This window comes from Puma concolor, chromosome C2, assembly GCF_028749965.1.
Source record: "Puma concolor isolate L17-30 chromosome C2, mPumCon1.1.hap2, whole genome shotgun sequence".
NCBI classification, from domain to species: Eukaryota; Metazoa; Chordata; class Mammalia; order Carnivora; family Felidae; genus Puma; species Puma concolor.
Genome location: NC_141675.1, coordinates 116,989,098 through 117,001,391, shown reverse-complemented (window position 1 = coordinate 117,001,391; position 12,294 = coordinate 116,989,098). Strand labels below are relative to the sequence as shown.

Genomic DNA, 12,294 nt, shown 5'->3' with positions numbered 1-12,294 from the left:
TTTCAACAGTCACATTGAATATTCAAAGGAAGCATGTGAATGAATAGAACTGGGGACAGACTAATACTCTGCCAGGCTCTGGACCAGTCTAGTAATGGGTGAAGATTCTAGAAGGGGGTGATATTTGCAGAGGAAATGTGGCTGCAAGTGTCCTCTCAGCCTCAGAGCACCCCATACACAGCTGCTTCCTACACCAACCGGGAGTTTTCATTGTTCTCTCCCTTCTTTTACTTGTTTTACAGTTTGTGGCCATTGACTTAGGCTCTAAGACAAACGGCTCTGGTTTTTGGGCCAGGAGGTTCTTCCCGATAGTGTGGCTGGGTAGGAAGTATATGGCATAGTCCTGGGCTTCTGGTAAAAGGAGGAGACCAGGTACGTGGAGAGCCTTTCTTCTCTGCCTGGCCCTTGTTCACTCGAGGAACCTTCACTTCCCATCCCAGGATCCAACAAGCTGCAGCCCAAGCCACTCCAATGGTCCTGAGATATAGATGTGGGCCTGCAGAAGTCTCACTACCTCAGATCATATTATCTCCAAATAAAATTCTCTTCTTTCTTAGTGATGCCCACATAAAATGTTGTCATAGCTTGTCCAGAACTCTCTCTAGCAACTCTCACCATGTTTCTGATGGCCTTGGACACACTGCTGCTGATCGGACTGTCCTCCAGGGAACCTGGGGTCCAAAACTGGGACCCTCAAGCCACATACTGGCTCCCAAAGGGAGACACAATGAAGTTCTCACAGGTGTGTCCAACCCTCATGGGCTGTCCTAGCATTTAACCTCAGCCCCCAAGTCAGGCTCCTATGGAGATAGAGGATCAGGGAAACTTTCTACCTCAGGGCCTTGGCTCAGACATGGGACAGGGCCAGGAGGTGGTGGAGTATGTGGGCTGGAAGAGACAGTCTCTGGGGTTCCTGCCCTTAAGGTCCTCCTGTGTGCTGTCTTCCTTGGTCAGAGAAATCCTATTCAGCCCCTGTCTGCCTGACCCTGTATCACCATGACAGCCGAGAGAACACCAGGAAAACTGCTGCCTCCTCGGAGTGTCTGTGGGAGACGCTGTTCAGATGATTATCACATGTGCTACAAGACAGAAATGGACATGCTTGGTGGAGGAGATGCGGAAAAAGGGGGCCTGCGGATCTCCAGGGCCCCTGCCCCTTCGTGCTTCCTACTGCTGTTTCCTGGTTGTCACCCCTGTGCCTGAGCCGGACCCCGTGCTTCTGCTGTCCCAGCACACCACCTCAAAACGCCAACCCATCTTCAAACCTGCCTGCCCAAGGGGGTCAGCCGTGTCTTCTTCAATCCAGGCTATTACCCTGGATCCTGCCCAGAGAAGGACTGCAACTCTTTCATCAGCAAATCCCCTTCCTCCCTGCCCCCGGCCCTGACTGTGGGGGTCTAACTCAGCCGAGTTAACAAGGTGAATAATTTGGGGAGGAGTGAGCCTCTTAAACCATCTGGGGACTGTTCTGCTACAGCATCTAGGATGAATCCCCTCAGCTCTGTATCAAAAGAGAAGTAAACCTGTTTTCTCCCCTCGGCCTCACAAAAATATACTAAAGGCAAAACAAGCTGGCATGAGGATGGCAGTGGGATGTTGATGAAGGCAGGGACAGGCGGGCATCTTTGCTGGGCCAAGGACTTCAACAGAACTCCATGCTGTGATTGAGCAAGCCCAGCCTGAGTGGGTGCAGGCCTGTGGGTGAGTGGCTGCCTTCCGCTGAGCTGGCACTGGTGAGAGACGCAGTACAAGAGCAGGCGAGCCTGGTCCTGCTGGCCAAGGGCATGGAGCCCACGCCTGGCAGGAAGTATCTGAAGGCCTCACTCAGCTTCCCTGGGTGTGTGATGGTGGGGAGCCCTCTGGAATCTGCCCCCTTCAGGAAGGTTGTGGTGGTTGAATCCAGTTTGCAGCTGGACTCCACCGTCCCATCCTCAGCAGGCTCATTATCCCCAACCACCAGCATCTTCAGACAGCAGAGGGTCTTAGCATTGCGTCCTGTTCTAGGTCCGTTAAAGTCCAGGTCTCTGCGGGTGTTGTACATGTTCCAGAAGAGCTGCAGGTTGGCATGGCTCACCACGCTTCCCGAACTGTTGCCGGTAGCTCTGCACCAGCACTGTGTTGTTCACCAGCTCCTCCCGGCTTGAAAGGTGGGATAGCACGTGGCAGGTAAAGTGCCGGTCAGGCTGGACAGCTGTTGTCGTCGGGGTCAGTGTTCATCAGTACCAGCCCTTTGACCAGGTAGGGGAAGCAGAGTGCAAACTTGGCCAGCACGTAGGCTCTGGATCTCACTCCAATGCCAGTCACGGACTTGCTACACCATGCTGGGGAGCATGGCAGCCAGCTGCTCCATGGAGGGCAGCTGGTACTCCTGGCGAAACTGCGATGCCCCCACCCGCTGCCCAGGGGCATCCGTGTCACACACCGCAAAGTGCTTAGTGGTCGCCTGCGTGTCCTCAAAGTTGAAGAAGGTGTTGGAGCACAGCTTGTGATTGAACCCCACGTCATGGTAGGTGAGGATGGCCAGACAGTTTCCCTTCGGGGAGACCCAGATCATCATGTGCAGCAGGTGACAAGGCTTCCTGATGTCACTTTCCCCATCCCAGCACTCCGTCATCTCGCGGAGGGAGAAGGCACAGTGCCTCTTCCAGGAAGGGCAAAGTCCTGAGTTACCAGAGTCCAGAGGGAGGGGACAGCGTGCAGGAGATATGGTGTTTTAGCAATCTTTCAGGCAAAAAGATATAAACAGTTTTCCTAAGACCACCCAATATTAGTCTAGTTTTGTCTCAAGTCGCACCTTGCTTCCTGTAAGTCCTCTACTCTGCTGCCTCTCAGAATTGCTGATACTGAAGAGCTAACACCCTGCATAGATCACGATGCGTCATGTTTATTTTTAATAAAAGTGGTATTCCAAAGCAAACTTGGATGTCTTAAGAGTAAATAAGTAATATTTCAAGCGCTATTTTCATTATATATAACTTATCTTTGGAGTATGTTCGGGGATGCAGAGTGAAAGGTAGTTTTGAAGCATATAGCGTTTGTTAACTATTTTGTTTTTAATTTGATGCATCCTCTTAGAGCAAGAAATGTTTCCTCAAATATCTGCCCATTGGGCAGAAAACACTTTTTAGGCACCTCTTACTTCATGGAGGTTAGCCACAATGTTTTCTTTTACCTTTCTTTGGGAAGGTCATGCATGTGTCCGCTGGGGTCCTCCTCTGTATCTTGGGGATAAAAATTACCTTATGTCTGTTAATAGCACGATTTATAGAAGCCCAAAATTCTCCCTAAGATTGACACAAGTTCTCAGGGGACTTACATATTCAGTCTTCTCTGCCTCCTTGGGTTTCTGATTTTGTATATGTTGAACCACGTTGATCACCATTAGCCTCTTAAAATTTTACAACATGAACACAATACGCTTTCTTAAAGATTTCAGTGGTAGAAAACAGTGGGGTTTGTATCACAAGGAACTTCAAATAGAACTGTAGGCATCCTTATTCTTGAAAAGCTCTTTCACATCCCCTCCATTATTGGCTTTAAAAAAGTATTTCTTTTATTGTGGTAAAATATACATTATATAAAGTTTACCATTTTAATCATTTTAAGTGGCACTGAGCACATTCAGAATCCTGTGCAACTATCACCACCATCCATCTCCAGAACTTTTCATTTTCTTAAACTGCAATTTGTACCCATTAAACAATAAAATTAACTCCCCCTTTTCCGCTCCCTCCAGTCCCTGGCCACCACTATTCTACTCTATGAATTTGACTATTCTAGGAATTCTAGGAAGTCTACAGTATTTGTCCTTTTGTATCTGGTTTGTTTCATTTAGTATAACGTCTTCAATGTGGTAGCACACATAATGTGTCAGAATTTTGGTCCTTTTTAAATCTGAATACTTTTCCGTTACACGCATATTCAACATATTGTTTATCCATTCATCTATGAGTGGATGTTTGAATTTGGGTGGCTATCACAGAGTGTCATAAACTGAGTGCCTCATAAACAACAGAAATGTATTTCTCACAGTTCCGGAGGCTGGGAAACTCAAAACAAGGTGGGAGTGGATTCAGTGTCTGGTGAGAGCCCATTTCTTGATCCATAAACCACCATCTTCTTGCTGTGTCCTCACAGGAGGAAGGGAGCCCCTGGGATCTCTGTCACAAGAGCTCGAATTCCATTCATGAGGGTTCTACCTTCGTAACCCAATCACTTTCAAAGCCGTCACCTCCAAATAAGACTTTGGTATATGACTTTGGGAGTATACAAACATTCGGTCTATAGCAGCACTTTAGGCATTTTTTTTACCCCCGGATCATCTCACTTTGTCTTTTCTTTTCACTGTTATGATCTTTCATCTTGCTCCATCCAACCTCTTCGCACCAATAAAGACATTTTCTCTCTTTATCTTAAACAGGGTAGTTTGGCCTTCTCTGAAGTCTTTGTAACTAACATCCTTGCTTTTCTTGGATCGAAATTGTTACCTTTAGGGTTGGTTAAACAATTTTTCCAAATTGATGAATTCCTACCCCAACTACTGAAGAAACTATTTTGTTTGTACTTTTTTCAGGAGGTCATAGCTTGTCCATTGTGAAGGTCTGAATTAAAAGCGGGAATGCCAACTCAGCATATTTTCCTTTACAGTTTATTATTCCATGCGGATTAATGAAATAGAGAAACATTTCCTAAATACTCTGGTCATTTTAATGTAACAAACTATTTATTTTTAAGTAATACAAAATATTATGTAAGTCTTTAACCAGAAAGAGTAATTGAAAAATTTTAACTTCTAGAATACATGGATAGCATGGCTATTTTAGCTCAGGCCACAGAATGCATAATATTTCAAAAAATATCTAAAGTAAGATAAGGAGAATCTTCGGAGGTTGTGGAAAATAAATTGGCAGAGGATACACTGCAAACAACTATTTCTATTGATAACAAAAAGCCAAAAAAAAAAAAATCAGGTTTTTCACATTACATACTTCAACCTCCTGAAAAATTTGTTTTTTCTGAGCAGTGTAACATTTTTCACAAGATTCAATGTTAGAAGAGTTAGTGTTTTTTTTTTTAATTTTTTTTTTCAACGTTTATTTATTTTTGGGACAGAGAGAGACAGAGCATGAACGGGGGAGGGGCAGAGAGAGAGGGAGACACAGAATCAGAAACAGGCTCCAGGCTCTGAGCCATCAGCCCAGAGCCCGACGCGGGGCTCAAACTCACGGACCGTGAGATCTTGACCTGGTTGAAGTCGGACGCTTAACCGACTGCGCCACCCAGCGCCCCAGAAGAGTTAGTGTTTTATCATTAAACTCAAATATCTAAAAACTCTAGTCTAATTTTACACATTAGTATTCTTTTTTGTTGTGGAAGGAACTGCAGCAAATATATGTATCTACAATGACATTTATTATCTGAAAGAGTTGTTGACTGATGTAATGCAAGAATCTGGGAATAGATCCCGCTTCAGATAGTGACAGAAGCAAGAAAAATATTTAAATCCATTCTACAATAAGTTAATAAAGATAGATGATGGATGGATAGATGATAGATAGATGGATAGATAGATGATAGATGGATAGAAAGAATTGCAAAAGTGTTCTAGATACAGTTTTTTTTTTTTTTAACGTTTATTTATTTTTGAGACAGAGAGAGAGAGTATGAATGGGGGAGGATCAGAGAGAGAGGGAGACACAGAATCTGAAACAGGCTCCAGGCTCTGAGCTGTCAGCACAGAGCCCGACGCGGGGCTCGAACCCACGAACTGCGAGATCGTGACCTGAGCTGAAGTCGGACGCTTAGCCAACTGAGCCACCCAGGCGCCTTTCAGCTTGTACATGGTTTATAAGAGAACAGATTATTAAAAATAATTATGGATTCTAAGACATAGGTAATAAATAGAATCCCTTAAATATTAAAAAAAATGAGGCTGAGTAAGCTTCGCACTGTATTTCAGAGGAAATCCACAACCCTCTTATTAAGAAACCCCATCTTGATGCTGAGGATCTGATTATTTTGGATTATATGTGTTTCCTTTCTGAAATAGTGATAAACTCTGAATTTGTTAATCAATTGAGATGTTATTTTTTCAGAATAACTACTCTTCAGCATTTGGATCTCATGATCCCATAATTCTAAAAATGGTTTAGTGTTTTTTAAATATGGAACATTAGTTAATTCTTTTTAGATAAATTTCAAGTTCCTATAATAATGCTGGCAGGGAAAAATATTTACTTTTTAAGCAAACTAAATGTGACGACTAATCATTCAGGCTATTTACCACCTGATGCAAATATTGAAGGATAGCTCCTGCTTGTCTCTAGTGTGATTCAGCAATAAAGAAATATCATCTACTTCCTAAAAGGTCAAGTGGATTATTAATTAAAAACTAATTACACCACTTATGAATTGCGTAGTTAATTTGCATTCAATAATTCTTGATACTAGGTTTATTAGGCATTGCTTTTCTTGGCTATTGTTAATTACATAGATATGTTCATCATAATATTTATAGAAAATGAAATGTGCATTGAAATTAAAAACTAACAAATTTTTCCAGGCTCATAGTATAAGCTCGCTAAAATGAATGTCTTCTAACTTGAATGAATTAGGCACATTTACAATTAATTTTACTTCGATGGATGTAGAAATGCATTCTTTCACATGACTTACTCCTTTTTATTGCTGTAGATTTTAGTATTGATTTTCCCTATCGTGTCATTTTCACTGATTTATCTGTCATACACTTACTGCATCTTTGCATAAATCTCTTTTTTTCACACACACACTAGTACATTGTCATTTATTTAAAGAACGTGTGTGGTTGGTTTGGTTTTGGGTAATAAAAAAAAAAGGGGAACTCATTTGTTTGCCTCACAGAGAAGCTATAATATTCATGTTCTATATCAATTCTGGTGCCCAGGCAGCTGTCCATAAAGTAGATTCAGATGTCTCACTTTATCTGTTCTTCCTCTGAATTCTCTAACAAATTAGGAGAGTCCTTGAGATACTCGATGTTATGATATCCTAAACGGTGGTCAACACCTGGAGTACGTATTCTCTTGGAGTATGATGGCAGGTAGGACTTAAGAATACAGACTTCCCCACGGACTGTAATGAGACCTTAAATTAATTCCGCGCCTATAGTTCGTTTTATAAACATTGGCACCTTTAATCCTTACAACAACACTGTGAGAGAGGCATTATTAAATTTTGACTCATTCATATACAATAAATGAATGGAAAGAACGTAGACTTTTAAAAATATTTAGAAAAGGACTTGATTCTGGATTTTACTTCCCACTGTTTCAAAGGTTCTTAGTATTTTATTGTTTCAGTCACTTTATCTTGAAAATGAGGATACGTACCACCCAATGACAAGGTTGTCAACCAAATCTTATTAGAAAACCTAATTATAGGTGCCATTATCATGAATTTATTAGGTGCCAGGCATTGTGGTGAACAGTGCTTTTTTTCTGTAACTTCATTTGATCGTTGCAAATACCATTGTGAGGTAAATTATAAAACAGTTCATATTTATGTTCTTATCATGTTCTAGACACAGTTTGAAGTGCTTCCGTATATTAACTCAGTAGTCACAATGAGTCATCAACCTTTGTTGTCACTGACATTTAGAGGTGACTCAACATTGGCATAAAGAATTTACGAAGCTAACTCAGGTCACGTGGCGATTCAGTGGGGGAACCAAACTTCAAACTTAGGAAGCCTGGCTCCAGACTCCGTATCTGTCACCACTACATTCCTGCTCCCTAGTAAATAAATCTCCCAGCAGAGCACAGTAAACAAAGTTAGTGGTCAATTTAGACTGCTCTTCTCTCTCCCTTCTCTCCCCAGTTTATAAGTAAAGGAACTAAAAGAAAAAATTGAGCAACCTGCCAGAGATCAAACTAGGGAGAGGAAAGCTGGACTCAAACCAGACTTATATTCAAGGTTAGTGTTTTATTTTGTTTTACTGCCTTCCCTAAATCACTCTGCCTTGTGCACACTCATGTGCTGACTCAGGCTTTGGCAGAGAAATGTCTTGATTATATACATTGTAGATTTTTTTTGAAAATACTCTAGATTCAGAACATTTTCCAAATAAATTCTCATATCTTACATACCTTGGACAGAAATCTCACAAAAAGGTTAAACCGTCCGATCCCAGAAGTTCCCAAAGCTAAATAAACACACTCTTTAACAGTAGTAACAGGCTACTTCTCAAGTATTTATTCAGGATATTAGGCCAAGGTATTGATGAAGCCTTAAAAGCCTGGCATAAATTTACACAACAATGATTTGAGTGATAGCACTCTTCTTAAGTATTAAACTGTCTTCATGTAGGGACTGCATGAAACACTCATTCTCCAGTTTTATTTGTTTCCTATGGGAAAATAAATGAGCACTCTGAGCTTGGAGGAGAGTCACTTTATAGGAGAAGAGTTGGATTTTCAAATCTCATCTTACACCTTGTATTAGGCTTTGCTCTCGATTCAGTTTGTTTCACCTAGCCCCTAAAAAACGAGCTCCTGGAAAACAAAGATCATGTTACTGGGCTTTGCATTCCTAGTGCTTTGTTTATGTAAACCTGCGCTTCCCTGCCTCCCTCTTATTTCAGTCAGGGGCTGCCTGCCCACCTGTGCTCTGAAATTTATGCCCTCTCTCTCAAGGACTACACTTCATCGAGTACACGCTCTCTCCTGCACCTTCAGCTAGTTTTACCCTAAAACTTTAAACATATTGTGCTCCGTTCATATTAAAAAGCAGTAACAATAGGCTAGCCACAGAACTCCCTCACCATCAAGCCTTCAGTGAGCAGTCGGTTTCTTTCCTTTCAAAAGCCAGCACTCTTGTAAAAATAATCCGTCCTTCTGATCACCGCTCGTACCACATTTATGGTCCAACACATTACAGTCGCACTTCCAATAAAACTGCTCTAATTATGACCACGCAGTTATTTGTAACCACATCCTGCCTATGTTAGGTGGACGAACACTATTCAATCCTTATTACTGGTGTTTGAACTAGTCAATACGTAACAGCGTTCTCTTTCATGCCTGAGTTCTGAAACAGTTGAGAAATGGACATGGGTCAGTGGAATGGGAGATTAGAATGTCAGCATTGTTAACACCTAAGTTGAAGGACATGGGTTCTATGTGCAGTGAAATAGGCTTTCTGAACTTCCATGAATCAAACGTATCCTAGGCTGTAAGCCTCCTACACAAGGTCAAGCCCTGTTTGCCATGGCAAGGAACTGAAGGGACAGCATGGTAGCTGCGGGATCCTTCTTCCAGCTCACTGTTCTCATCAGTCGCTTTTCTCTGGGGAAAGAGCAGCCAGCGAAGTTACTTAAGAGCAGTTCCAGGGGCTCCTGGGTTGCTCAGTAGGTTGAGCACCAGGCTCAGGGCATGATCCCAGGGTTCGTTAGTTCCAGTGCAGAGCCTATACTTCCTAAATGTGGATCCTCTGTCCCCACTTTTCTCTGACCCCGCCCCTCCCCTGCTCATGCTATCATTGTCTTAAAAAAAAAAAAAAAAAAAAAAAAGGCAGTTCCTTTACATGGAGTCATGAGGGGCCAGGGTAAAGGAGGTCCCTTTGTAATATATTTTCTACTTGAGCTCTGTGTATATATAGCAGAATTATTATATGTTCACTATTAAACTTCTCTCTCTTAACCACAGTGACAAGTATTTTACCCTAAATTTTAGCATATACCTTTTGCTGTTTCTTGACAAACTCTTTCATGGGCTTTTATATTTAACTCTTTAAATTAGTTGCTCTTAAGGTTTCCACTATTCATTTTCTCTTATGCACTCTATGCTGTACTTGGGTCATTTTATCTGCTTGTCAGTTTATTTCTCACTTTCGTGCTCTTGATTCTAGAAGAAGGATCTCTAGCCCTGATCTTTTTTCAGGGCTTAGATCCATAAATCAAGCCATCTATCAGAATGCTCTTGGGATGCCTGATAAACAATTCAAATTCATTTTCTGTACTTGAACTCATCATAGTTCCCCTGAAATTACTTCCACAGTTAACAGCACAAAAATTCACATAATTGCCCATTATAGCAACTCAAACATTGTCTTTATCTACTCCCTCTTTCTTACCCTACAAATCTAATATTTTCAGTGTGTCATCGGCTTTTGCTTTTCTTTCATGTGTCTTCTGAGAATTTAAATTCAGGTCTTCATTTTCTCTTTGATTAGTACAACAGCATCAACATTTGTATTCTAGACTGAGTCATTTCATTCCTGTCTAATCAGTTTTCCAAATGGTTGACAGAGTAAACCTTTTCAAATGTGAATCTAGTTTTACTGTGTCCATACTCAATGCACTAAGTTTCAAGTAATGTGGCCCAAAGGAACGTAGTCAATCAGCTGGTGAAAACAAGGTGATTGATCACATAATTTTACTGAAACTGAAATTTGGTTAAAAATAAAGATCTTCAGGGGTGCCTGGGTGGCTCAGTCTGTTAAGCGTCTGACTTCGGCTCAGGTCATGATCTCACTGTCCGTGGGTTCAAGCCTTGCGTCGGGCTCTGTGCTGACTGCTCAGAGTCTGGAGCCTGTTTCAGATTCTGTGTCTCCCTCTCTCTCTGACCCTCCCCTGTTCATGCTCTGTCTCTGTCTCAAAAATAAAAAAATGTTAAAAAAAATTAAAAAAAAATAAAGATCTTCATAATTTTTTTTTTAAGTGATGTAAGCATTATGCCTAATGGTGTGATATGGCCTGTTTTTTAAGTTCTCTGTATGACTTGAGAGCATTTTTGTCTTTCTGAAAGTGTTCTCCAAGCCAATTATTTTTGTTTGCCACTGCATATAATTGCAAAATCTGAACGCAGGAAATATCTGCAAAGAGAAAAATTGTAGAGAACTTGAGTACTTAATAATAGTGAATTGGTTGACTACAATTTTTGGTTACAAAGCAATGTGCCTTTGAAAAAAACCTGCATCATATGCCTACAGAAAATTGTAAATCAGAACAAAATAAGGTTATGACAGAGGAAGAGTCTTTTGGTTAGTAGGTGACATTTTGTGTTTTTGCTGGCTTCTCCTATTTGTTTCAAGTTTCTATGATGAATTAATATTTAACTTTAAGTAATAAATACAAATCATTAAAAAAGTTTGAAGTAAAGAAAGGGATTTGGAATTTTGGAGAGTTTTTAACCCACTTAAAACATTTTTAGTCACCTATTTCTGACCTGCTTAGCAGATATTTTCATAATTTTAAATACATTCAAAATATTAAAAATGGCTATTTCCAATTGCTGGTTGATTTTTTAAACATTTTTTTATACTATAGTGGTTATTTTATAACCTGCCACAATTTACAGCCAACTTCTCATATTTCTTAACTGAAAGAGTGCAGAGAAGAGATAATTTTGGGGGAGTAAACTAAAACTATGAAGCAAACTAACTATATAAATAAACAGAGCAATTCCCACTAGGACCAGGAACGAGGCAAGGATGTCCTTTCTCACCACTACTTTTCAATTTTGTATTGAAAGTCCTAGCTAATACAATAAGACAAGAAAAGGAAGTAACAGGTATTCACACTGGGAAGGAACATATAAAACTGTCCTTGTTTGCAGATAGCATGGTTGCTTGTGTAGAAAATATGTACAAGACTTGGATGAATTTTTGAAGCGGTGAACAAATGAATAAATGACACTTTGTTGGACAACTGAGAGACCAAGATTAATTTTGGGTGCATGTGGAAACATATCTGTGGAGATTAAGCTTGATTTCAAAGGACTCTTCCAGTTATTATTGTTTTTAACTTTTTCTCTGTAGAACGAAATCCTTTCTCTGTATTTGTTTCCTGGAGAAAAGCTGCTCTCTGTGGAAAAGCTGTTTAAAAAACAACTATAAAAACAGAAGTTTTGTTTGTTTATTTTGAGAGAGAGAGAGAGAGAGTGAGTAGGGGAGGGGCAGAGAGAAAAATTGAGCATCTCAGTCAGGCTCTCACTGGCAGTTCACAGCCTAACATGGGGCTCAAATTCGAACCCTGAGATCATGAGCTAAGCCGAAATCAAGAGTTGGTCGCTCAGCTGACTGAGCCATCCAGGTGCCCTCAATCTTCTCTTCTTAAAAGACATTTCACAAAGCAGTGGCTGGCATTGGAGCTGTATTGATATGGTGGATGGAAGAATTTAAACTTCTCAGTGATTTACTGAATTAATTTCCCTTTTCACAATTGAAATACCTCCATATGCTATTGTTATATGCAATCAAGCATTAAATGAACAGCAAATCAGAAATGAGGTATATATATACACATAAATCAGAACA

The 12,294-nt window shown here is 40.8% G+C and overlaps 1 pseudogene; it reads right to left on the bottom strand.

The window, feature by feature from the left end:
• Positions 1–1,642: 1,642 nt before the first annotated feature.
• LOC112849824 (protein NDRG4 pseudogene) lies at positions 1,643–2,614 on the bottom strand (annotated as a pseudogene).
• Positions 2,615–12,294: the final 9,680 nt, after the last annotated feature.